The 26,808-nt window shown below is 44.1% G+C and overlaps 1 protein-coding gene across 4 annotated transcripts in view; it reads right to left on the bottom strand.

Moving 5' to 3' along the window:
* ZHX3 (zinc fingers and homeoboxes 3) overlaps positions 1 to 26,808 on the bottom strand; it is a 50,454-nt gene that overhangs the window by 20,375 nt on the left and 3,271 nt on the right. The window contains exons 2-3 of one of the 4 annotated variants that reach the window (XM_038750004.1): positions 21,187 to 21,335; positions 14,954 to 15,050 (exon numbers count right to left, since the gene is read on the bottom strand). The exons of 1 other annotated variant lie outside the window; for it this stretch is intronic. The gene's annotated coding sequence lies outside the window, so the exon portion shown is untranslated. Of the gene's footprint in view, positions 1 to 842; positions 877 to 14,953; positions 15,051 to 21,186; positions 21,336 to 26,808 lie in introns of those variants that run through there. 2 more of the 4 variants (XM_038750005.1, XM_038750008.1) reach the window with 2 other exon arrangements.

Genomic DNA, 26,808 nt, shown 5'->3' with positions numbered 1-26,808 from the left:
CCTTGTATTCCGCCTCCAGTGCTTAGAACAGTGCTTGGCACATAGTAGGCGCTAAACAAATGCCATCATCGTTATTATTACAATGAGCTTACAGTCTAGGTGAGAGAGGCAGAAAAAGGAAGAATGGGCAAAAGTAGCCTGAATTTCTCCTGCCCTGAGGTTTATTCAATTCATTCATTCATTCAGTCGTATTTATCTGGTGCTTACTGTGTGCAGAGCACTGTACTAAGTGCTTGGGAGAGTACAATACAACAATAAACAGACACGTTTAAGTACAAGAGAGGCAAAGAGTCCTGGAGGGCTGGGGGGAACGACAGAGATGGAGAGGGATGTCACCCTTTGAGCAGCATCTCTTCTCTCTTTCTACTACCACCTCTCTCACCCCCATCCGCTCCATTGTCCCTAATTATCCAGGACAGGGGGCAATAACCGCTGCTGAAAGTGAGGACCAATTTTCTCAGAGAAATAATGTTAAATACGGGCAATGGGTTTCTGGACCATGGTTGGCTAAGCCATGCTTATCAAAATTACCCAGGATTCGGCGTCCAACTAACTGTGGATAAATAATAGAGCTTTCCTGACTTTGCCACTTGCCTGCTGTAACCGTGGGCAAGTCATTTAATTTATCTGTGCCTCAGTTTCCTCAGCTGTAAAATGAGACTTAAATATCTGTTCTCCCTCAGGGCCATGTAGGACAGGGACTGTGTCTAACCTGCCTTTCTTGTATTCAGCTCAGCAGTCGGTTCGGTGCTTTGCCCTTAGTAATCGTTTAACAAATACACTATTACATTTATTATTATTACATTCATTCATTCATTCAATTGTATTTATTGAGCACTTACTGTGTGCGGAGCACTGTACTAAGCGCTTGGGAAGTACAAGTCAGCAACATATAGAGACGGTCCCTAACCAACAACGGGCTCACAGTCTAGAAGGGGGAGACAGACAACAAAACAAAACATGGAGACGGGTGTCAAAATAGTCAGAACAAATAGAATTAAAGCTATATGCACATCATTAACAAAATAAATACAATAGTAAATATGTACAAGTAAAATAAATAGAGTAATAAATCTGTACAAATACCAGCCAGAGCCACCAACACCGTCACTTCAACAATGGGGTAACTAGTTTACTTCATTGGAAGTAAAATGGACGTCACCTGTAGAGTGGGGAGGGAACACACCTACCAACCCGATTTTACAATGATAATAATAATAACTGTGGTATTTGTGAAGCGCTTACTACATGCCAGGCACTGTACTAAGCTCCGGGGTAGATATAAGCAAATCAGGCTGGACACAGTCCCTGTCCCACATGGGGCTCACAGTCTCAATCCCCATTTTACTGATGAGGTAACTGAGGTCCAGAGAAGTGAAGTGACTTGCCCAAGGTCACACAGCAGACAAGTGATGAGACAGACTCGTAGGCCCATGCTCTAACAACTATGACATGCTGCTTCTCATACTTTCCCAAGCACTTAGAACAGTGCTGTGCACATAGTAAGCGCTCAATAAATACCACTGATTGTTTGTTCGATTCCCACAAACTACATCTGAGGATCAAATACCCTCCACCCACCTCCCGGCCCCACCTATTTCATCCTCAGATCTCTTAAGCCACAATGTGGGAGGAAAAGGGGGAGATGATTTGAATTGCTTCTCCATTTACCCACGCCTCCCATATTGTCCCCTCTGCCTGCCCTCCCAAAGCTATCAGTCATGTTTATTGAGCGCTTACTATGTGCAGAGCGCTGTACTAAGCGCTTGGAAGAGTACAACAGAATTAGCACACACGTTCCCTGCCCACAACAAGTATTCAGTTCAGAGGGGGAGACAGACATTAATGTGAATAAAACTCGTGCCATAAAGGAAGCTAGGGCAGACCCCAAACCAATGTGCTGTAAAGCAGAAACGGGATGAAAATTTAGAAATGCCAAGAGTGCTGTCTGCCTCGATTCGAAACGTCTGACGTCGAGGACTACCTGAATACCACGCTTTGTTTGTTTTCACTCTTAAGTAAACACCGAGTCATGATTTTAAAGTGTTTTTTTTAACAAACCCGTGCACTATAAACAGCAAGATAAGTCACTTTCCTTGCAGTTGCACAGTGAGCAAGCATGACTAAGGGCTAGAGAGGGGTGAGTGAAAGCTAAAGTGAAGCAGATATAAAAATAGGTCACTACGAGGATATAACCTTTAGACTATTGGCTACACACCTCCTCTGCCATATTTTAACAGAATGTCAGTCCAATCTTTGAAACGAGTGTGCTGCTCAGCTGTATGGCATTCTCTCTTCCCCACTGATAACTGCCCTCTGAGTTCAACCCTTCATTATTTGGAAAAGTTTCCTAATACAGAAGCAAATAGCAAGGCACAAAACCAGATGTCCAGATGAAGAGATCTGCATTAAAACCTTCCCAAGAAATATCAAGGTGAGACCAAATTTGAAATTGTAACAGTGCTTCAAACAGAACTGTGCTCAAATCGACATCTTAGAGAATCCTCCAATGGGACTGGACTCTACACCAGATTTTTGTTGTGTCAACCCAGTCTTTTAAATCAGGCCCTCCAGTCCAAGGGATAAGTATCACAGATGGGCTGGGGGAGGTGGAGAAGGAAGAAGCGGGGACTCAGCAGCAATCAATCGGTTGTATTTATTGAGCACTTACTGTGTGCACAGCACTAACTAAGCACTTGGGAGAGTACAATTATAACAGACACATTCCTGTCCACAACAAGCTTACAGTCTAGAAGGGGAGGCAGACATTAATAGCAACAAATAAATGAGGGATAGGTCCACAAGTGCTGTGGGGTTGGGAGGGGAGATGAATAAAGGGAGGGAGACACAGAGGGGAGTGGGAGCCAGGGAAGGCCTCTAGGATGAGATGTGTCTTCAATAAGACTATGAAGCAGGGGAGAGTAATTGTCTATCAGATATGAAGAGGGAGGGGGTTACACGCCAGGGGCAGGATGGGGGTGAGAGGTTGGCGGTGAGATAGACTAGATGGAGGTTGAGTGAATAGGTTGGCATTAGAGGAGTGTGCGGGCTGAGTTGTAGTGGGGTGGGGAGAGCAGCAAGGTGAAGTAGGAGGGGATGGGGTGATTGGAGGCCGGCCCCTTTGAACTGTGGCTCCAGGCAAGTAGGGCAACTGGTCCCTAGAGGCTCCGGCCTTGGGTCGGATACGGGTGGGGATGACGGCTTAGGAGCTGCAGGCCAGTCTTTTCTGGTTTGTGGAGCGGGGAGCAGATGAGCTCCCTGAGAGAATTTGTATGAAGCGAGAAGACGACAACCATGCAGGACAACTACAGTTAAAGATGTGTTGCCCAATCTGCACACGTCATTCCTCTAGAGCCAGCTTGCTCACTGTGCCTCGAAGCAGCGTGGCTCAGTGGAAAGAGCACGGGCTTTGGAGTCAGAGGTCATGGGTTCGAATCCCAGATCTGCCGATTGTCAGCTGTGTGACTTTGGGCAAGTCACTTCACCTCTCTGGGCCTCAGTTCCCTCATCTGTAAAATGGGGATTGAGACTGTGAGCCCCCTGTGGGACAATGTGATCACTTTGTAACCTCCCCAGTGCTTAGAACAGTGCTTTGCACATAGTAAGCCCTTAATACATGCCATCATTACTATTATTATTATCATCTCATCTGTCTCACCGCCGATCCCTTTCCCATGTCCTCCCTCTGGCCTGGAATTTCCTCCCCATCCCTATATGCCAAGCCACTGCTCTCCCCATCTTCAAAGCCTTATTAAGGACACATCTCCTCCAAGAGGCCTTCTTCAATTAAACCCTCTTCTCCCAACTCCTCACTTGATAATTATGGTACTTGTTAAGTGCTTACTATGTGTCAAGCACTGTTTTAAGCACCGGAGTAGATACGAGTTAATCAGGTTGGACATAGTCCCTGTCCCACATGGGGCTCACAGTCTCAATTGCCAAGTTACAGATGAGGTAACTGAGGCCCAGAGAAGTTAAGTGACTTGCCCAAGGTCATACAGCAGACTTGTGGCAGAGGCGGGATTAGAACCCAGGTCTTTCTGTCTCCCAGGCCCGTGCCCTATCCACGAAGTCACACTGCTTCTTTTATATCCGTAACCTTTGGGCATTTGGTATTCACCTCATCCTCCATCCCACAGGACTTAGGTATTTTATATTAATTATATTAATGTATCTCCCCCTCAAGACTGTAAACTCACTGTGGGCAGGGAACATGTCTACCAACCCTGCTGTACTGTAGTACAGTGCCCTGCACTCAGTAAGCACTTGATAAATACCACCAATTGGCTGGCTGACTGAGTCAGTAAAGGAAACTGCGGTGACGCATAAAAGAGAACCAAAGTATGCTAAAAGCTGGAGAGAGTTTTTAGGAGGAGAGGGTGGTCAACAATGTCAAAGGCAGCCAAGAGGTTGAGGAGGATTAAAACAGAGAAGAGCTAATGATTTAGCCCAGAAGGATGTCAGTGTGGTCTTGGGAGAATGAAGAGGACAAATCTAGATTTCAAGGGGTCAAGAGGACAGGAAATGGTGGAGAGGAAAGAATATTGAAGCAGCTGGTGTATTTGACTTGTTCAAGGATTATGGATGAAAAAGTGGATAAGTGGTGGGGGTACGGAGTGGCTTTCTCAATATGGGGCCACGCTGCTTCTCAGTGGAGCGGTAGTATGAGGGGCTGAATTTCCATTGACAGAGGTTGGCATGGTTTTTCTTGATGCCACCAAGAATGCTCAACTGCATGAGCGCAAGAGTCCAGGAAGTGAACTGAGGAAGATAAGCCATGGCTAGGGACTGGGAAGGAGAAGGCAGCGAAGGAAACGATGTGGCCTAATGGATAGAACAAAGGCCTGGGAGCCAGAAGGACCTGAGTTCTAATTCCACTCTGCCACTTGTCTGCTCTGTGACCTTGGGTAAGTCACTTCACTTCTCTGGGTCTCGGTTACCTCATCGGTAAACTGGGAATTGAGACTGTGAGCCCCATGTGGGACATCTGATTAGCTCGTATCTACTCCAGTGTTTAGTACAGTGTCTGGCGCATGGAAAGCGCTTAACGAGTACTATTATTATTATTATCATTAACAAATACCATTGGAAAAAAGGAGACAGAGAAAGAGGGACAAATGAATGAAGGAGTTGAGGTTGTTGGAGAGTTCAAGATATAGACCCTTGTACCCAGTAATTAATGATAAGAATCGCTGTAGTTGCTAGGCATTTTCTATGAGCTAAGCACTGGGGTAGATTCAAGACAATCGGGTTGGACACAATCCCTGTCTCACATGGGGCTCACAGTCTAAGGAAGAGGAAAAACTGCTAACACCTAAGTAGCGGCTGCCTGTTAAGGAGACCAGGCCCTGGAGCTTGAGAAGATTCAGAGACCGGAGGTCTTTGTAGAAGCCAAGAACTATTTTGGAGTTGGTGGGGCCGGGAGAGTCACGGGACAGATAGTAAATGGGAAGTTATAATCAGAAAGCCGTGAATCAGAATTGGAGATTTACGGACTCTAGAGCATAAGCTCCTTGTGGGCAGGGAATGTATTTACCAACTTTGTTATATTGTATGTTCCCAAGTGCTTAGTACTGTGCTCTGCACACAGAAAGCACTCAACAAATACGATTGACTAATGGCATGGAGTTCATGCTATCACAGTTGTTGCAGCATCTGGAATCATGCGGTCTAGGGCATGTTCCCGATGTGGGGTGGAGTTGGATGGAGATCAGTGGATTTGTGCGCAGGAAGTGACAAGCCAGGGGGTGGGTGGAGGGGCAATACAATCATCAACATAAACTTTGAAGTCTCTGAGGATCAGTGCAAATAATGGGGATTGGAGGAGGAAGGGGAGAAGGGCATGCAGTTTGTTCAGCGCTGTAACAGTGGTCCCTGGAGGGAGATGGCAGTTAGTAGCTGCAGCGGGTGGACTGCAAATGACACGAAAGTGAATGATGGCATGGGCAAGAGGGTCCAGAAAGGGCACTGAAGGGTGAGGGGTTAGCCATCTTCCTTCATCTTTCCCTCTCAACTGTGGAGGAATGAGAGAAGGTAAAGCCTCTATGGCAGAGAGAAATAGCAGAGACAGTATCTTCAGAGAGAGCCAGACCTCAGTGATGAAGTGAAGAAAAGTTACAGGTCATAGATGAAGAGGAGGTGCTGACAATGATCACGTTTACCACTGCCTTCAAGAACCGATCGATCTTATCAGAAGAACGGAATTTTTTTTTAATGGTATATTCACCCCTCACTATGTGCCAGGCACTGTCCTGAGCACCGCGGTAGATGCAAGCTAATCAGGTTGGTCACAATTCCTGTCCCACATGGGGCTCACAGTCTTAATCCCCATTTTACAGATGAGGTAACTGAGGCCCAGAGAAGTGAAGTGACTTGCCGAAGGTCACACAGCAGACATGTGGCAGAGCCAGGATTAGAACCCAGGTTCTTCTGGGCTCTATCCACTAGGCCATGCTTCCATGAAACACTGGGCAGGCCAATTACACATACCTATAGACGGGACCTGTTTTAACTAGGTCATGACATAAATTCAGGAAAATATCATCTAAAATGTTTCAAGCCCATTGAGTAATATTTGATCACAAAAATATTTTCCACTGTTTCAGCCCACTGGACAATACGCAACCGGAGCATTGCTAATTATCTGCTGAAGCGTCCAGTGTTTTACTGTAATGGAACTGTGTGTTCTTTCCATCTCTGCAGGCAGCTGAACCCCCTCTGTTCCGGGTTCTGTGTCATTTATCTCCTCCTCCAAGCCCAGTTTTCCATTCTGCCATTATGAAAAGTGCCGATTCCTGCCAGTACAATGACTCTTCCCTATGACTGCTATGTTAGTTCTGAAGTGGCTACTGCTCCTCTTCCACTTCGGAATAAAGCAGAAACCGCGGAGGTCAAAACAGCATCAGATGGTCCATGAGCAGCCTTGCTTAAAATCCTTCCTACTGTGGCCCGGGCCTTCTCTGCATTTCTTGAAAAATGCCAGTTTATGGCAATGTTTTTCTGCTCACTGAACTGGCTCATTCCTCCCGAAGAACAAACTGTTCTGCGTTGAGGCAGGAGTTGGCTGCGTTTTAGCAATGGATTTTTCCCCTCTGACTGTGTTTTTGCAAAAGACCCAAGTCAATTTATAGCCAAGTAACAAAAGGTCAGAAGGGTTAGTCAAGCAATGGGCGTAATCTCTGTGTGTCACAGCCAGTAAAGGAAACGGGTGGGAACAAAACAGCATGAAATTTTGACCTGAAATCATTTGGGTAGGACCGTTATGATAGAGCAAGCTTTCCAAGAACTAACTCCAGGCTCTCAAAGCACAGGATTTCTTCCTTACACCATTAAAAATAGGAATAATGAACAATAATAATAATAACAGCAACAAGAGATTACCCTCCCCTTTGATATTCAGTGGAAAGTGAACTCTGGTAAAGATTATTCATTAATTCTCTCACTTGTATTTGTTGAGAGCGTGCTGACTGTGTGCAGACCACTGTACTAAGCACTTGGGAGAGTACAATATAACAATAAACAGACACTTTCTCTGCCCACAATGAGCTCACAGTTAATAGTAATAACAATAACGATAATGGCAATTGGGATATTTTAAGCATTTACTATGTGTCAAGCACTGTTCTAAGCACTGGGGATAATATACGATAATCAGGTCAGTCTCAGTCCCAGTCTCTCACAGGATTCACAATCTAAGTAGGAAGGAGAACCGGGATGGGATCCCCATTTTACAGATGAGGTAACTGAGGCACAGAGATGTTAAGTGACTTGCCCAAGGTCATACAGCAGGCACGTGGCGGAGCTGGGATTAGAACCCAAGACCTCTGACTCCAAGGCCCAAGCTCTTTCGACTAGGTCATGCTGTTTCTTAATGGTAATGATATGCTAATGGTAAAGGGAAGCGGTAGTCTACCACTTTTCTGGTGCCTAATGTATAGGATTCTATTATTTAGTAGTCCTTTCTAGTATGCCAGTGCCCAGTGAAAATTCAAAATGTTTCACAGTTCAGATAGGATTCAACTGCTAATTGCACTACAGAAGCTAATGTCAGAGGCTGCTTTCTTGTCACACGCTGATAGACCAGAGAGAGGTCCCAGAGAGTTGACAGAAAATCTATTTAACGTGCTAGGACATGTAGAAAAATGAAATCACCGCTTAACACCCCACCTCGGGGGCACTTTCAAACAGACCCAAGGTGCTATTCACAGCAGCAGCCAAGCACATGGCAGATTTATAACTTGTACCAGCCTGCTATGCCGCTTTCAGATGGCTAATAGTTTCCCTTTAACCCTACCAGAGCCTCGAGACGAGATTTCTTCTTAACCTTGAAATGGTATCTCTCAAACGATGAGCTCTGCTGCTAGAGCAGTGCACAACAGTGAGAACTGAGTGAACAGACCGGAGGCCTGGAGCGATCGAACGCAACCACACAGCATCCCATAGGAGAGTCCTTAATTAACCAGTCTTACTGGCAGTCAGCTTTTCCCCTGCTTCCCTGCAGCTTCCAGTTATCTGTACTTTGTAGTGTGGGTAGGGGCTGCCAGCGGCTACAGAAAGTCTTCAACACTGGCGATTTAAGCAACGGAATCCCTTTTGCAAAAGGACAGATTGCTCACCCGTGATGCTGTTTTTTCTTCAGGCGATTCCTTGGTTACATTACCATGGTTTAAACAATTAACCGATAGCACAGAGCAGACAGCGGCCATGGGTTTTTTTGTCGTTGTTGTTTTTTAATGCTGCACAGGAAGTGGGCAGGACCTGTGAGCTTCCCGCCATGGATTCCAGATTGGAGGAACCAGAGGGACCCTGCTGGAGTTCTGGACAGCCAGCACAGAACGGATAAACCAAACAAAGGACTATGGCAGCCCAGGGCGACCATATGAGAGACTCTGGAAAGCTGAAGCTGAAGGGGTGGTGATGGTGGATTCTCCTGTGAGAGAATCCAAGCTCCCAGCAGAGGCACAGAGGGCTGGCATATGCCAACCACAGTGCTCTGCACACAGTAAGCACTCAATAAATACAATTGAATGAATGAATAGCTGGGCTTGTCACTCTAGACTGTAAGCTCGTTGTGGACACGGATTTTTATGTTATATTGTTATACCGTATTCTCCTAAACACTTAGTACAGTGCTCTGCATACAGTAAACGCTCAATAAATATGACTGACTGGCATGTATGCTGACTAGCGTCTGGTACATTCAGTGATTTCAGTGCTCCGAGGAGATTTCCAAAACCAGTGACCCTTTCCTTGAGACAAAGTCCCTCATATTGGTTGGTCTGTTTGATGCCTCGGCAATTTAGTAGGAAGAGTGTAGTTGGAGATGGGGGAAGGGGGCTGTGACAAAGTGGCATAGCATAGTGGATAGACCACAGGTGTAGGCACCCGAATGTCATGGGTTCTAATTCCAGCTCTGCCACTTGTCTGCTGTGTGACCAAGTCACTTCATTTCTCTGTGCCTCAGTTACCTCATCTGTAAAATGGAGATTAAAACTGTTAGCCCCACAGGGGACAACCTGATCACCCTGTATCTACCCCAGTGCTAGAACAGTGCTTGGCAGAGAGTAAGCGCTTAACAAATACCATTATTATTATTATTATTATTATTATTATTAGAGGCGGGAGGATGCTCTTTTGACTGACTCCCATCGAGCCTGTGACTTTTTCTGTGGGCCAGCCTCAAACCAGGGAAAGAGGGGACCCTAGGGCTTTGCCAAGTCCCATCCCTCCATTCCTGCCCCACCTGTTAGGAATAATAATAATAATAATGGCATTTATTAAGCGCTTACTATGTGCAAAGCACTGTTCTAAGCACTGGGGAGGTTACAAGGTGATCAGGTTGTCCCACTGGGGGCTCACAGTCTTAATCCCCATTTTACAGATGAGGTAACTGAGGCACAGAGAAGTTAAGTGACTTGTCCAAAGTCGCACAGCTGACAAGTGGCAGAGCTGGGTTTTGAACCCATGACCTCTGACTCCCCGTGCTTTTTCCACTAAGCCTAATCCGGTCCCTCTTTACTGACTGGTGGAGTCAGTCAATCCTATTTACTGAGCACTTACTGTGTACAAAGCAACTGTACTAAGTGTTTGGGAGAATTCAATACAACAATAGACACATTCCTTAGCCACAATGGGCTAAAGTGTGAAGGCAAGCTTACCTTACAAGTACCAGAGAACCCAGCCCAGAAAACTGGTTGGTGGTCTCCCTTTCTGATAGTGGGTAAACAGGGGGAAATCGATTAACTCAACCTATTCCCTTCAGGGAGCAGCATGGTTTTGTGGAAAGAGCATGGGCCTGGAAGTGAAAGGACCTGGGTTCTAATCCTGCTTCTACCTCATGCCTGCTATGTGACCTTGGGCAAGTCATTTAACCTTACTGAAGGCACTTCTCCTCCAAGAAGCCTTCCCTTACTAAACCCTCCTCTCCTTTTCTCCCACTCCCTTCTGGGTCGCCCTGACTTGGCCCCTTCTCTCATTCCCCTCTGGAACCAGCCCCCAAAACCTTATGTAAATACCTTTAATTTATTTACTTATGCATATTAATGTCTGTCTGCCCCCAGACTGTGAGCTTGTTGTGGGCAGGGAATATGTCTGTTTACTGTCATATTGTACTCTCCCAAGCATTTAGTACAGTGCTTTGCACACAGTAAGCGCTCAAAAAATACAACAATGAATTATTGAATTTGACCAATTCCATAAAAGTAAAGGAGAAAAGGCAGTAAATTCTGTTAGGTTCAGGGCTCCTAGCCTCAGTTACCTCATCTGTAAAATGGGGATTAAGACTGTGAGCCCTAAATGGGACAGGGACTGTGTCCAACCTAATTAATTTGTATCTGCCCCAGCACTTAGCACACAATAAGTGCTTAACAAAAAACGATAAAAAGCAGTGCAAAATCAGGGACAGCTGGGGAGCTACAGGACTTCACTTGGGCTCTGATATCAGCCACTGTCACTGTTGGTGCGGAGAAGCAGCATGGCCCAGTGGAAAGAATACGGGACTGGGAGTCAGAGGATGTGGGTTCTAATCCCGGCAACACCACTTGCTGCTCTATGACCTTGGGCAAGTCACTTCACTTCTCTGTGCCTCGGTTTCCTCTTCAGTACAATGGAGATTAAGACTGTGAGTCCCACTTGGGTCATGGACACGTCCAACCAGATTATACTGTATCTACCCCACTGCTTAGTACAGTACCTGACACTTAGTAAGTACTTAATATAATATTAAAAAAAACCACAGTCACTCTGCACAGAATGAGTGTTCGATATATACCACTACCTGATTGATAGAAGGAAAGGAGACTTGGAAGGGGCTGGAGGGAGCAGAACTGGGGGGCGGGGGGGGGGGGGGTCACCACTGCTAACCACTCATTCATTCATTCAATTGTATTTATTGAGCGCTTACTGTGTGCAAGCACTGTACTAAGCGCTTGGGAAGTACAAATTAGCAACATATAGAGATGGCCCCTACCCAACAACGGGCTCACAGTCTAGCTGCTTTCGCAAGGCCCTTGAGCTCTTGCTGCTGTCTCCTGCTTCAGGGTTACAACATTGACCTGCGACTTCATCTCCACAAATCCGTTTGAAGTTGTTTGAGGGGGAGGGTATCAGGATCTCCTCACAAAAACCACCAGTTTCCACTCATTGTTTTGTTAGCTTAAAAATTGGCTTCTACAGGCAGGATTGGATAATTTTACTTTCTTTGCATGGAGCCAACAGTAGACTCAATATTTAAGAAAAAGAATACCGAAGTGGCATCGGCGATGTTTTCTCTTAGCCATGTCAGGGAGCCACAGCCCAAGTGGATCGGGTTTGAAATGGTTTGATTTATCAGTGGCCAGGGCTTAGATGACCACGCTTGCAGATATATAAGCAGCAGATAATGGGGGAGAGTGGTGGGATCCTCAAAATGGAGGTCTGAGGCAACCTCTCAGCTATGGCCGAGCCCAGCTTGATTGCCGATACAGTGCTCTGCACACAGTAAGCACTCAATAAATACGATTGAATGAATGCTTGGGATACAGGACACATGAAGACCAGGGCACTGAGGAAAAGCAATGTTTTCAGAGTCCACACGTGTCATTCTACTGAACCCTGAAATGAAGGGAAACAATAAAAATGCCCCTCTCCCCCTACATTTGTTTCTATACTGCACTGGTATTCCATACTCTTTTAGGGTTGATGGCTCTGTCTGGCAGAAAGGATTTCAATCAATCCACCCACTAATCAGTGGCATATATTGAGCACTTACTGTGTGCACAGCACTGCCCTGAGGGCTTGGGAGAGTACAATATACCTGTGATTTTTGTCTGTAACATTCATTTATATTAATGGTTGTCTCCCCCTCTAGACTTGTAAGCTCAGTATGGGCAGGAATGTGTCTGTTCCTGTATTGTACTCTCCCAAGCACTTAATACAGTGCTTTGCACACAGTAAGCGCTCAATAAATACAATGGACTGACTACAATACAACAAGAGTTGGCAGACATGTTCCCTGACCATGAGGACCCTACAATAAATGGTTTTTATTGAGTGCATACTATGTGCAGAGCAGTAAGCGCTTGGGAAATACTTCAATTTCCCACATTGGACAGGATCCTCCTCATTTTATTCTGATTTTTCAGGGCAGTTGCTTTCCTCTTTTCAAACTTGGAGCAAATTAGGAAATGCCACATGCAGTTCGGCTTCACAAAACTTTTCGATCAATCAACTGATGATATTTACTGAGTGCTTACTATGTGCAGAACACTGTACTCAGCGCTTGGGAGAGTACAATATAAGAGCTGGTAGACACATTCCCTGCCCACATCGAGCTTACAGCCTAGAGGTGATTTTCTATAGTGCTTTTATTCATGTTAGTTCATTTCATCTCTCACATCTCTGTGAGGTAGGTAGAGAAGGAAGGTATTATTAACCCCATTTTACAGATAAGAAACTGAGGTACACAGAAGTTAAGTGACTCACTCAGGGTCACAAGGTAGCTTAAGAGTACAGCTTGGACTTGAACGTGGGTCCTCCGGCTCCTAGACTAGCCCTCTGCTATTTTGCCACGCCACTTTCCCTCACCTGAAGAGCCGGTACAGAGATAGGGCTGCTACCAGATGGTTATGAGTTCAAACAGCTATAGCACCTGGGGCAAAACTGCCAATCATCTGTGAAATTCAATTTAGAGCATGTTAGTCACTGTATATAAAACCTATGGATTCATTCTGTGGCTCTCAATGGCCTGGAGGGATTCTTTTGACTTGCTTCTTCCATCCTTGGTTTTGGGAAGACCAGGGAGAACAAGTTTCATCCTGATATAGTCAAAATCCCTTGGCTGTTCACGGATAACCTCCAGTACTCTGAGATTCTGCTGCACGCTACAGTTGACGGACTTAGCAGCATTGCTATGAGAAACCTAGCTTTGTTTCAATGCACAACGCAAGCTAAGAACACTAAAGCCACATACAAAATGCACGTTTTTGGAGGGTGAAAAATGAAGTTTTACAAAGATTAAACCATCCCATATGTAGGGTCCGTAATGCCCCACAAAAGATGTGTTGAATCCAGAATATGAACTCTCACAGGTATTTGGCATCTCAGCCGCAAATAAAATTATGAAACACTAGCCTCAACTGTATGGCCTCAGGTGTAACAATCTAAATGAATTCTGTTCCCTTTTTCCTTCTGCTTGATCATCCAATAGGACCCAGAAGGCTAACAGGTCACGAGGTGTTTGTCAGGCCTGCAAAGTTTGGGATTTTTGAGGCCTGGACTATTTGCATTTAATTTAGATATTTAGTATTTTGGAGACTGGTTTAATGAAGCAAAAAAAGAAGTTTTCTTTTCAAGTTAAGAAACAGAAGGTCTCACAAGTCACAGGCATACACTCAAAATTCCATCTCTCACTTGCTGGTTTTTTTTTTTTTTAAATGGTATTTGTTAAGCACTTACTCTATGCCAGGCACTGTTCTAGATACAAGAAAATCAGGTTGGACACGGTCTCTGGTCCCACATGTGGCTCAAATTTTAATGTGAGCTTACTTGCTTAATTGGGATAGTGCAATCCAAACTGCAATAATTTCCTGTTTGCAGATCAGTTGCTCTCCTCTTCTCAAGTTAAGAGAAGGAACAAATTAAGCCACGCCTGTATGATCTGGCATGAGTTAAAGCAGCCTGGCCAAGATGGATAAATTTCAGTTCACTAAAATTTATTTATAAAATCCCTAATAGACTCAGTCTGCCTACAACTTTTTCCTGATGAATCCTGCAAGAAGGACAACCCATTTTAATGGTCGAGGTGCCTCAATCCATGCCATGCACCTGTGCCCGATTTCTTCTGTCAAAGAGATGGTTGAAAGTCCCTTAATGGCCACTATCCAGAACGCCTAGTGAAACACCCATTATGAAAGAACTGCTCATACTTTCACATACTGAACCTACACACTCTTCACGTTGCTTTTTGGGAAGGGATTTCTAATAGAGATTTTTCTCCCAAAAATCCAGCATGAAAAATTCAATGAAGGGAAAAACAGGAGACCAAAACAGATAATATGTAAAAGGACATGCTTGAGATGAACTGATTTGACGTTTCTTATCAATACAGTTTACATAAAGGGAAGAGAAGCAGCATGGCTCAGTGGAAAGAGCACGAGCTTGGGAGTCAGAGGTCATGGGTTAAAATCCTGGCTCTGCTGCTTGTCAGCTGTGTGACTTTGGGCAAGTCACTTAACTTCTCTGTGTCTCAATTACTTCAACTGTAAAATGGGGATTAAGATTGTGAGCCCCACATGGGACAACCTGATCACCTTGTATACTCCCCAGCACTTAGAACAGTGCTTTGCACATAGTAAGCGCTTAAACAAATACCAATAAAAAAAACCCCAAAAACCCATAAAGTAATGGTCATTTGGGTTAATGTCAGGTCCCAAGATTCAGAGGCATGGTGCTTATTGAGAAATGTAACTTTTCTTACTTCATTCTTTTCTTCCTTTCTGCCTCTTCGCTTGAAACAGATTTTTATGCATCTTGAAAGTGTTACTTGTCAATGTGCCTGCAGTTACAATTCAGTCCTGAATGAAAGAATAAACTACGTTACTAAAAACACATCAAATTCCTCAGGGAAAGAGTTCTCTGAAGACAAAAGAAAACTGTTCTTGAGGTAAAATGCCCACAGCGATCCTTTTCCCAGAGCTGAACCCAGAGGTAAAATGATCACATGCCCCAATCCCATTCAAACTGAAAATAAGTCAATAAGCTCTTTTAAAAGGCAAACGACTCTGGGAAGCCTAAAGATTCATTCATTCAATCAATCGTATTTATTGAGCGCTTACTGTGTGCAGAGCACTGTACTAAGCACTTGGGAAGTACAAGTTGGCAACATATAGAGACGGTCCCTACCCAACCGCGGGCTCACAGTCTAGAAGAAGATGAACATTATTAACTTTTAATTTACCTTGTTATGGGAGATGAGGATGCTGGCAAGGACCACAAATCCCAAAACTATCCAAAAGTCTTATTTAAGCCATTGAACTCAACTTTTGCATCCAAAATGCCATCATAACCACCTTTCTGAGAAGCAGAGAGGAGTAATGATTGATAGGGACTTAACTATTTTTCCCTTCCCTTGACTACTCTATGGTAGGGCTTGTGATTCACACTAAAGTGGCTAAAATTTAAGTCAGTTAACAGGGAAGGAAAGTAGCCTACAGAATCCACCCACCGAGGTTTAAATGTGTCAGAAAGACAAGGTTCAGGGTTTGAGGATTCATTGTAGTCACTCACCCAGCCAGGGGATTTATCGCCTGGCCAAGGGATTTATCAAGATTTACTACAACCACAAAATAGGTGGGAAAATATATATCTCCCTTAATAAACAGATTTCTATCAACCAATGACACTTGAGCACCTGTGAACAGAGGACTTTACTAAGCACTTGACTGAGCACTTAACAAATACCATTTTAAAAATAAAGACGAAAGCCACATTGATGAAACAAGGTTTGACAGTGTTTTCAGGAGTAAGGGGTGATCAATAGGATCAAAGACAGCACAGAGGAAGAGGAACAAATATCAGTTTTTTTTAATTAAAAAAAGAGGAGAGCCACAATGATGAACCAAAGTTTGACAGTGTTTTCAGGAGTAGGGGGTGACCAACAGGATCATAGACAGTAGTGAAGGGGTGTCAAAACTAGATCGTGGAGAGTGGAGGAGGAACCTGTAGGAGAGAATCCGGAGGTAGTAATTTTATGCCCCCGTTTGAGGAGTGTGGACAGGAACTGGAGCAGGGGGATCGGGAGACTGCTGGAGGAGGCAGTGGGACCTAAAGAGGAGTTTTGGGTTTGTTTTTTGTTTAAAAGCACCGGGTAGACATGAGGGTGTTTGACGGCAAAGAGAAGGAGCCATCAAAGGGTGAGCAGATGAAAATGGCAGAGGGGCAGAAGAGTGGATGCTGGTATTTTTAGAAATTACAAAAGCATGGGGTCAGAGGCACAGAGAAAGAACCTTGTACATGAGGGCATCTCCTCTTGAGACAGAGCTGGTAAGGAGGAACTGGATTTGAGGGTTTGGATGGAGGGAATTTGGGGTGCTCTCTGTGATAATTTCCATTCTAGCAATAACTGATTTACTTTATCAGGGTCACCGGGAGTGAGAAGATGACAGAGGAGAAGGGACACTGGGGCCTTCGGGAAGGAGTTACATAGCTTACCCAGGTCTGAGGTATTCAATTTATCAAATTAATACAAAACCCACATGACAGATCAAAAGAGATTTGGTGAAAATGGGTTATAGTTCTACTAAAGTATTGGTTTCAACTGAAAAGAGACGCCTCTAAGTGCTCTATCCAACGGCAATCGCTGGCAGCTGTGATTCTCATTTATGTGTTAAAACTGTTCAGAACTATACTACAGAAACACCTGTCTAAGAGCAGGAGTAGAAAAGCCATCTCCACTACCCACAAGTGCGGCAGCCCCTGGATAAATATAGACTGACTTTTATTTACAGCTGCAGGCTTCTTTCTGCTCTGCTCCATTACCCCCTGTTACTATTCTACCTCAACCTCTCAGAAGTTCCTAAATTTCCACCATTTTTTCCCCTTAAAAATGTGCCTCAACTTCCAAATTCTGAGCAGGTGCTAGAACAACACATGGGCTAGAGCTGAAATAACCCCATAACCATCACAATTGGAAATCCAACATGTGTTGGAAGGCAAAGGACAGAATCATTTTAGGATGAAAACTCACATTCACCCACTGGTCATTACTTCACCTCCATTTAATGAGCCTGTTTTATTTCAGACTTGCTTTTGTCATGCTTAACAGACTGTTTATAGTGTCCATCACTAGCTCCTAAGCAGAACGGTGGCAATTTAATCCATGCCCAAAGCTGCTTTCCAGCTCCTAACCTCGAGAGCCAGTTTCAAATCTGAATTTCTGAGCAATTACAAACGAGTTGTAAGTTTAATAAAGCCTTTATGTACATGTCTGTTGAGGAAAGGGAGAGATTTGCCATTCAAATTCTTCCCTTCTTTTGAATGTGTCAAAAAATGATCTCCGTGTGTCTGGCACAATGGAGGGTTTCAGAAAGAAATTACATGAAGCCACTTGGACTCCACATCAAATCTTCGAGAGTACTGTTTCAATCAATCAATCCTATTTATTGAACAATTACTTTATGCAGAGGACTGTACTAAGCACTTGGGAGAGTACCAAGTTCTTCCCATTGGAAATGTCTCATTTTAATACTTAAAAGTTATACCATGACAATGGCTTTTTAGGGACAATTTCCCTCCAAATGGTGAACAGTTATGCATTTTGAACTTGGAGTCAATTAATGTACTTTTCCAATTAAACCCAGAAATCACACAATGTCTGCTCTAAATTTACTTGCAAAAGATTGAAATAAAAGTAATCAGGACAAATAAAACCACCCTTAGTCCCTCCCACTGAAAGAACTTTACCAGTTTTATCATATGGAAATGAAGATGAAAAAAAGACATTGCTGTAATTGTTAGTGTATGAAAGAATCCTCTTGGAATCATCAGTTGGAACACTCCTGGCTGCAGCTGGGGGATTGGAAAGATTTTTCCAGGACCCTAGAACAACAAACCATGTAATTCCTGACAGCCTCATGGTAACTATGGCTTCAGAGCAAGAGTGGCTTGTGAGGTCACAAAAGCTCTTGGCTGTAACCACCCAGTTTCCCTATGTTTTGTTCACTAAAATAATTTTTTTTTAAAAAAAACACCCCACCAGTGTCATTTTCCAAGATCCTTTGCAAGTATGAATTTCACATCTACCGTCTATACTTCACGCTGCTGCCCGGATCATCTCTGTGCAGAAACGCACTGGGCATGTTACTCCCCTCCTCAAAAATCTCAGTGGCTACCAATCAACCTATGCATCAGGCAAAAACTCCTCACTCTTGGCTTCAAGGCTCTCCATCACCTCGCCCCCTCCTACCTCACCTCCTTTCTTTCCTTCTCCAGCCCAGCCCGCACCCTCCACTCCTCTGCCGCTAACCTCCTCATTGGGCCTCGTTCTCGCCTGTCCCGCCATCGCCCCCCGGCCCATGTCCTGGCCTGGAATGCCCTCCCTCTGCCCATCCGCCAAGCTAGCTCTCTTCCTCCCTTCAAAGCCCTACTGAGAGCTCACCTCCTCCAGGAGGCCTTCCCAGACTGAGCCTCCTCCTTCCTCTCCCCCTCCTCCCCCTCCCCATCCCCCCGCCTTACCTCCTTCCCCTCCCCACAGCACCTGTATAAATGTTTGTACAGATTTATTACTCTATTTTACTTGTACATATTTACTATACTATTTATTTTATTTTGTTAATATGTTTTGTTTTGTTGTCTGTCTCCCCCTTCTAGACTGTGAGCCCACTGTTGGGTAGGGACCGTCTCAGTATGTTGCCAACTTGTACTTCCCAAGCGCTTAGTACAGTGCTCTGCACACAGTAAGCGCTCAATAAATACGATTGAATGAATGAATGAATGAATATCTTTAAATTATATATTATAAATTATTTATATTAATGTCTGTCTCCCCCTCTAGACTGTAAGCTTGTAATGGTCAGGGAACACATCTGCCAACTCTGTTATATTGTACTCTCCCAAGCGCTTAGTCCAGTGCTCTAAAAACAGTAAGCCCTCAATAAATATGACTTACTGATTGATTGATTATGGGCAGGGCAGGATTATGTTGTATTGTACTCTCCCAAGGAATTAGTACAGTGCTCAGCACTTAGTATTGATTGATTAATTTAAAAGCATCACATAGCAGAACCGCACAGAACACGGTATGGGTATGGACTGCTGGGAAGACACAATTTCTAGAACTGCCCAAAAAGCAGTCAGTCAGGAATGGGGTGGCTCTCCTTAAGTGACTCTGCTGTGTGACCTAGGGCAAGTCACTTCACTTCGCTGTACCTCGGTTCCCTCATCTGTAAAACGGGGATTAAATCCTGCTCCCTCCTACTTCCTCTAGTTTCTAAGCTCCTGGTGGGCAGGGATCATGTCTGCCAACTCTGTTACACTGTACTCTTTCAAGTGCTTGGTAGAGTGCTCTGCACACGTTAAGTGCTGGGTAAATAAGAGGGATTGATTGACACTGTCAGCCCTCAGTTTAAAGACTGGCAGCTTCAGCTGCAAGCCCAAGACGTCACTTACATATGGGAGAGCACCACAGGGACTACTTATTGGTCACGTACCCGGGTTCAGTTACACTCCCACACACACCTCGGGATCACTGCCAGGAGGGTCATTTCTGAAACCAAAGACCACTACATATCTCTATATGAGGATGGGGTGTGCATACATTCCTCTTCCCGGACTTTCCCTCTGCATTCCTCCCCTTCCAACCTTTATGATCTCCTGAAATATTGAGCAGAAGATTGGAGCAGCCTAAAATCCAAAGCTGCTGGATCTAGTGGCCCCAAAAAGGTGAATTCGGGGTGTTTTGATTTTTAAGCACTTGCTTTACTTTTTATGGTATTGGTTAAGCACTGACTATGTGCCAGGTACTGTACTAAGCACTGGGGATACAAGCCAATTAGATTGGACACCGTCCCTGTCCCACATGGGGCTCACAGTCTTAATCCCTGTTTTACAGATGAGGGAACTGAGGCCCAGGGAAGTTAAGTGACTTGTCAGAGGTCATGCAGTAGATAAGTAGCAAAGCCCAGATTAGAACTCAGGTCCTTCCGATTTACAGGGCCGTACTCTATCCACTAGGCCAAGCTGGGTAGCGTGGGGTATATAGACGTCACAGGAACCCTCAGAGGAGTTGTGTATGCCAGGCAAGGAAAGGGCATTCAATCTGTGGTCTAAAATGGAAACAATGTGAAGCAGCATGTCCTAGTGGATAGAGCACGGACCTCGGTCAGAAGGACCTCGGGTTCTAATCCCAGCTCCATCACTTGTCTGCTGTGTGATCCTGGGCAAATCACTTAATTTCTCTGTGCCTCAGTTACCTCATCTGTAGAATGGGGATTAAGATCTGCTCAACCCGATTTGCTTGTATCCATGCCAGCATGCATATAGTAAGAGCTTAAAAAATACCATTATTATTATTATTATTATTATTATTATTATTATTATTACTATTATTCTTCAGGGAACAGTTGGATCTCTGTCCCTCATCAGATCTCCAGCTCCCAACACACCTGGAAAAGCAGCATGGCGTAGTGGATAGAGCATGAAACTGGGAGTCAGAAGGTTATGGGTTTTAATCCCAGTTCCATCACTTGTCTGCTGTGTGACCTTGGGCAAGTCACTTCACTTATCTGCACCTCGGTTACCTCATCTGTAAAATGGGGATTGAGACTGTGGGCCCCACATGGGACAGGGACTGTGTCCAACTTGATTTGCTTGTATCTACCCCAGTCCTTAGTACAGTGCCTGGCACATTGTAAGAGCTTAACAAATACCATTAAAAAAATAAAAACAAAAACAAAAAAAAACCCACATGCACCCCACCACAAGGAACTTATACTCTAGTGGGGGGAACTGACATAAAAATATTTACCAAAAGTGGATCAGAAGGGCCCTTTCACCTGGATCATTCTATTATTCTTTCCACCACCCTTTTTGGATTGTACTCTCCCAAGTGCTTAGTTCGGTACTCTCCACACACTGAGTGCTCAAAAAATACCACTGACTGAATGATGATTCCACTTCATCCATCTCTAGTACACAAACAAAAATACAACATACCTTTTTCCATCCCTAGATGGTGGTTGCTGAGAATTTGCAAAATCTGGTCCATAATTAGGGCTGGAACCAGGCCGCTAATGAAGCAAAGAAATCTGTAGTATCCAAGTGTAACTGCGGCAACTCCATCACTATCTTCTTATTAACATTTCCTAAACAAAAGGTAACCAAAATCAGTTGCAAAAGGTACGGGAAAATATAATTCCATCAGCAAATAGAGACCATTAATTATCAATAGTATTTATTGAGTGCTTTTTGTGCGCAGAATACTGTACTAAGCACTTGGGAGAGCACAATATAACAGAGTGGGTAGACACATTCCCTGCCCACAAGCTATAGTCTATAGGCCCAAATATAGCTTGTCACCTAAAAGATACAAGTTGGCCGGTTACCTGACCACTTTATGGAAACCAGAGGGAAACTATCTATTCATAAGAGACTATTTCTCTTCCTTACTTTCTGAAATGGTTGTTACCCAAATACTAAGCTTCCCTGAAGCCAACTGAAATCCTTTAAGTCAATCAAACATTCAAATAGCATCATATTTAAGCTTTATAGGCAGTTGTCAATTTACAAAGTCTCAAGCTACAGCAAAAGGTATGTTTCTAAATTTATGCTCATGGACTCCACATTGGCTCTGGATTTACAAAACTAACCATCTTTTATGGCATTAGCTCCATTTTCTGCTTACAGCAGTAGGACGGGGGTCTGGGGGTGCAGTGGGGAGGTGAGGAGGAAAATTTAAAAGAGGGATAAGCAACATGACCTAGTGGAAAGAGCCCGGGTCTCTGGGTTCTAATCCTAGTTCCTCCACTTACCTGCTGTGGGGCCTTGGGCAAGTCACTTTCTTTCTCTGTGCCTTAGTTCTCTCAACAATAAAACAGGAATTCAATACCTGTTCTCTCTCCTTCTTACACTCTAAGCCCAATACGAGACCTAATTATCTTGTATCTACCCCAGCGCTTAGTACAGTGCTTGGCAAGTAAGCACTTAACAGATATTATTATTATTATTATTATCATCTTAGGGAGGCGCAAGGGAAGCCAGGAGTTGTACCTAATCACCCAGCAGATTCACCAAGGAGCCTTATCATGTTCGCTTTGCTTCTGATGACGTTAAAGTTGGCTGCCCAATCACAGAACCTCTCCAACTCAATATTAATATATTAGTGTAGCTTTATTACTCAATTGTAATCGAGTGAGTACACAATTCTGGACAAGGAAAGGGTATCCAACTTAGTTTAGAAACCCATCCATCACGTACAACACTGAGAAAATCGGTTCCAATTTACATTTTGATTTAGAATGTGAGTTTAGTATGGGACAGGGATTGGGGCATGAGATACTGCATGTCAGCAACTGGATCTGTGACCTTTGGGCGTTTGATATTCATTCCATACCTTTCAACCCCACAGCACTTAAATACATATCTTTAAATTATATATTATAAATTATTTGTTTATATTAACGTCTGTTTCCCCCTCCAGACGGTAAGCTCTTTGTGGGCAGGGAATGTGTCTGCCAACTCTGTTGCCTTGTATTCTCTCAAGGGCTTAGTATAGTGCTCAGCACATAGTAAGGGCTCAATATATACCATTGATAATGATGAGAACCAGTCCCTGCCCCACATAGTGCTCAGTCTAAGGGGGAGAACAGGTATCTAATCCCCATTTTACAGATAAGGAAACTGAGGCACAGAGAAGTGAAGCGACTTGCCCAAAGTCACAAAGCAGGCTTGTGGCAGAGCCGGAATTAGAACCCAGGTCCTCTGACTCTCAAGCCCGTGTTCTTTCCTCTAGGCCACAGGAAATGGAGCGTGGAATGTCCGAAGTGCAGCCCAGAACTACCCTCTGTCAAAGTCCATGACTGATAAGAATTAGCATACTGCTAATGCTCCAAAATTAAAGTGGGAGAGATTTTAGTTGGGTCAAACGAACACCTTTTTCCCTGTGGAGGGGATAGAGCATACACTTGCTATACGACACTGAACATATAACTGCCCCACTTTTTTGCATGAATTTTGTAACATTTAAACAAGGGGTGGGGCTATTAGGTGGTTCGGTTAGGGATTAAGTCTGGCAATAAAGACAGAAAAAAAACAGAATGAAAGGAGGGGAGAAAAAGAGGACGGAAGAGGTCTATGGCAGATCAGGATTAGAACCCAGATCTTCTGACTCCTGGGTCCATGCTCTGCTTCTCATGGCCTTAATTTGGAATGTGGGGTGGGGATGAATTTAGGGTGAAACCCTTAAGGTGGGTGAGGATGAAACCTGGCAAGGGTCCAGTCACTGAGCTTGTGCTCTCTAAGAGTGGCACTCTGACTTCAAAACAGCTGCAAGTAGGAGTCTCTAGCCTTCAGCCTTCCAGAAGCAACTGGAATGGGCTTCAACCAACCTCCTTGATGGAAGTAAATAGTCTTTCTCAAATAGAAAGCGACTGGCAAAATAGTGAGCAAATGTGCTCCTTGAGGGAAAAAAAAAGAGCTCAGCTGTGCCTTTAAGGGCAGCTCGAACCAAACTGAGAACCAAGATTTATTCAATCGTATTTACTGAGTGCTTACTGGGTGCAGAGCACTGTACTAAGCGCTTGGAAAGTACAATTCGGCAACAGATAGAGACACTCCCTACCCAACGACAGGCTCACAGTCACAGTCTAGATCTTGCACTCCTACGCTTAGTGTTCCACAAATAAATTACACTGATTTTGAGAAAGTCAATGAACCCTTAATTCGGGACTCATTTTCACTGACTTAAAGTGCCCTAAAAAGCAAACTACTGTTCCTCCAAGGAAACAAAACCCCACAAATTTGTGAATGGAAGACCAACTATATAGTGATTGTTTGGGAATCTGTATCTTCCCAGTCTGTTGAATTGAAGAAAACCACTGGCTTGAAACATAATTATGCCTTGGAGCAAGTTTTTCCTATATGTAAATATTTGTGATTTGGATTAAGAAAATAAATCCCTCAAAGGCCCTGCCGGTAACTTCTTTTTTTGGGGGGGGGGGGGGAGGAGTGTTCTTTTCTATTGCACTATATTAATTCTGACTAAGAATTACAGTTTATAGACTAGTAGAGGAATGACCACAAGAACTAATTTGAACTCTATGACATTCCCTTTTCGAATCACCCGATTATCACATATAAAATCATTTATGCCAAAAAGTTCCCTGAAAGTACACTGTCTCCCACAAATCTGTTATACTGAATAAAGGCAAAACCTGAAAGCACACATGACTGAAGAAAGCAAAACCCTGGAAGATTGTGTTAATTTATGCAAATCCTGCACTTTTCAGATATTTCTCTGGTCATTTTTTTTTTTGTTCTCTTTGAAAAATGGATGTGCAGAAACTAGCATATTTCAAGAATACAATCTCACAAATGCTGCATCTGAACAGAATAAATATTTCAGACTTCAAATCTACAGAAACAACTTTCAAGCCCTCAAGGAGTGCCGCTCAACCTCAAAGACTAGTCCTTTGGCTTGTTCTACAGCAATAATACAAACCTTTTGATTTCCTAATCAGAGGCGGAAAAAGATTTTACATGGTCACATGTTCCAAATATTTCATTTCAAATAGCTCAAGGAGATCACTTGGCTGGCCCCGATCATCTATGCAAAATCACACCTGCTATTTCTTCCTCCCCTTTTTTTTTAATGGTCCTTGTTAAGTGCTTACTATACACCAAGTACTATTCTAATTATGGGGGTAGATACAAGTTAATCAGGTTGGACACACTCCCTGTCCCACATGGGGCTCAAAGGCTAAGTAGGAGGGAATAAGATTTAATCCCCATTTTACAGATGAGGTAACTGAGGCCCAGAGAAGTTAAGTGACTTGCCCAAAGTCACACAGCAGACATGCGGCATTAAGAACCCAGACCTGTGCTCTTTCCACTAGGCCACATTTCTCCCATCCTCTCCTGATCTTCTTCCTTTCTCCCTTCATCTCTTTTTCCCACCTATGGTTCCCCTCCTTTCCCTATCCTGCCTGCTTCCTCCAAGAACCATGCTTACTTCTAGCAGTGATTTCCCAAGCCTAATGAGGGGCTCGGAGTTGGAGACAAGTGAAGCTCAGAGCAGGTATAAAAGAAAAGAAGGATTTGGAAGCAGAGAATGATTTCCATGAATGGGAAAGCAAGGACAGTGGCTCTTACTCAGATGTACCATCCCAAGCCCTGCAAGTACTGCACTCTGCATACAATAGGAGCTCAATAAATACGATTTAAGGTCACATCTCCTACAAGAGGCCTTCCCTGATTAAACCCTCTTTTCCCTGGCTCACTCTCACATCTGCATCATCTGCACACTTGGATCTGTGACTTTTGGATGTTTGATACTTGCCCACCCCCAACCTCACAGCACTTAGGTACATATCTTTAAATTATAAATTATTTATTCGCATTAATGTCTCCCTCTCCCTCGAGACTGTAGGCTCATTGTGAGCAGGGAACTAGTCTGCTAATTCTGTTGCTTTGTACTCTCCCAAGCACTTAGTACGGTGCTCTGCATATAGTAAGCGCTCAATAAATACCATTGATTGATTGATATTAATTGAAGGTTATGCTCTGTTATCCAGTAAAAGAGGAAATGGCAAAAAAATACACAATCCCTGAAAGGTTCACACCAGTATCTAGTGCAAAATAAAATTCAAGCAATCTGTTTGCTAATTGGAAAGCGCAGATACTAACCAAAACAACGTTGGATAATTTGGATGGCTGTTTATTTAGCCGATGGATTATAAGAAAGGAACATGTAAAAGTTGTTTGAAGGGATTGAGCCAAGCTCCTTTGGACACAATGAACCGGGTTCACCCTGCACACATGGAAGGGATGGGGAAAACAGTTCGGAGGAGCTGCCAAAAAAAAATTCCTCGATCCATCACCGAAGGGGGTTCCAAATAAATCTCACGAGATGTTTTAAGCCGGCAGGATGAATAGCATTTCAATAGCCTTGTTTTTTCCCGTCTTCCTCGGGCACATGTGGAATGTCTGACAGTCCCACCTCCCTAGAGCAAGACAGTCTCCTTTGGACAGATCACAAGGACCAGATCTGAAACAAGTCCAGGCACAAGCCCACTCTGCAGAAGCCTAAGGAAAGAAGTGTGCTTACACACCTGCTCCTTGTCTGAGGAGACCCATGGGCTTTTCCCAGCCTCCTTCTTCCAGAGAGGCCTGGCAAGTCCTGATTAGAGGTCCAGTGAGAGGCCCAAGACCTCTCACAGTTGCTCTTGCTTGGAAGTGTTTTTTGTTAAAATCAACACATTCAATATTGCTGTTCCAATCTGAGAGGAAAAGTGGGGGGCTGGTCATGATACAGGCCGGAGTCATGATGTAGCCCCTTGTGCCACAGACCTGCTGTGTTCTGAGCATACTACCCTTCCTCTTCCATGTTCTTTTTTGGCAAGGGGGCAGAAAAAGCTGAACAGAAGCTTCAGCTCACTGTGGGCAAGGAATGTGTCTGCTTGTTATTGCATTGTACTCTCCCAACCACTTTGCAAAGTGTTCTGCACACAGTAAACACTCAATAAATATGACTGACTGCTGTTCTGGATAAATCCTGAGGAAGGGAAAGAGAAGGATCTGAATCATGAGAGACTGCTGTTCTTGCATCCATTATGGAAAGAG

The sequence above is a fragment of the Tachyglossus aculeatus genome, chromosome 8 (genome assembly GCF_015852505.1).
Source record: "Tachyglossus aculeatus isolate mTacAcu1 chromosome 8, mTacAcu1.pri, whole genome shotgun sequence".
In the NCBI taxonomy this organism is placed as follows: domain Eukaryota; kingdom Metazoa; phylum Chordata; class Mammalia; order Monotremata; family Tachyglossidae; genus Tachyglossus; species Tachyglossus aculeatus.
This window is presented reverse-complemented; position numbering and strand designations above follow the sequence as displayed.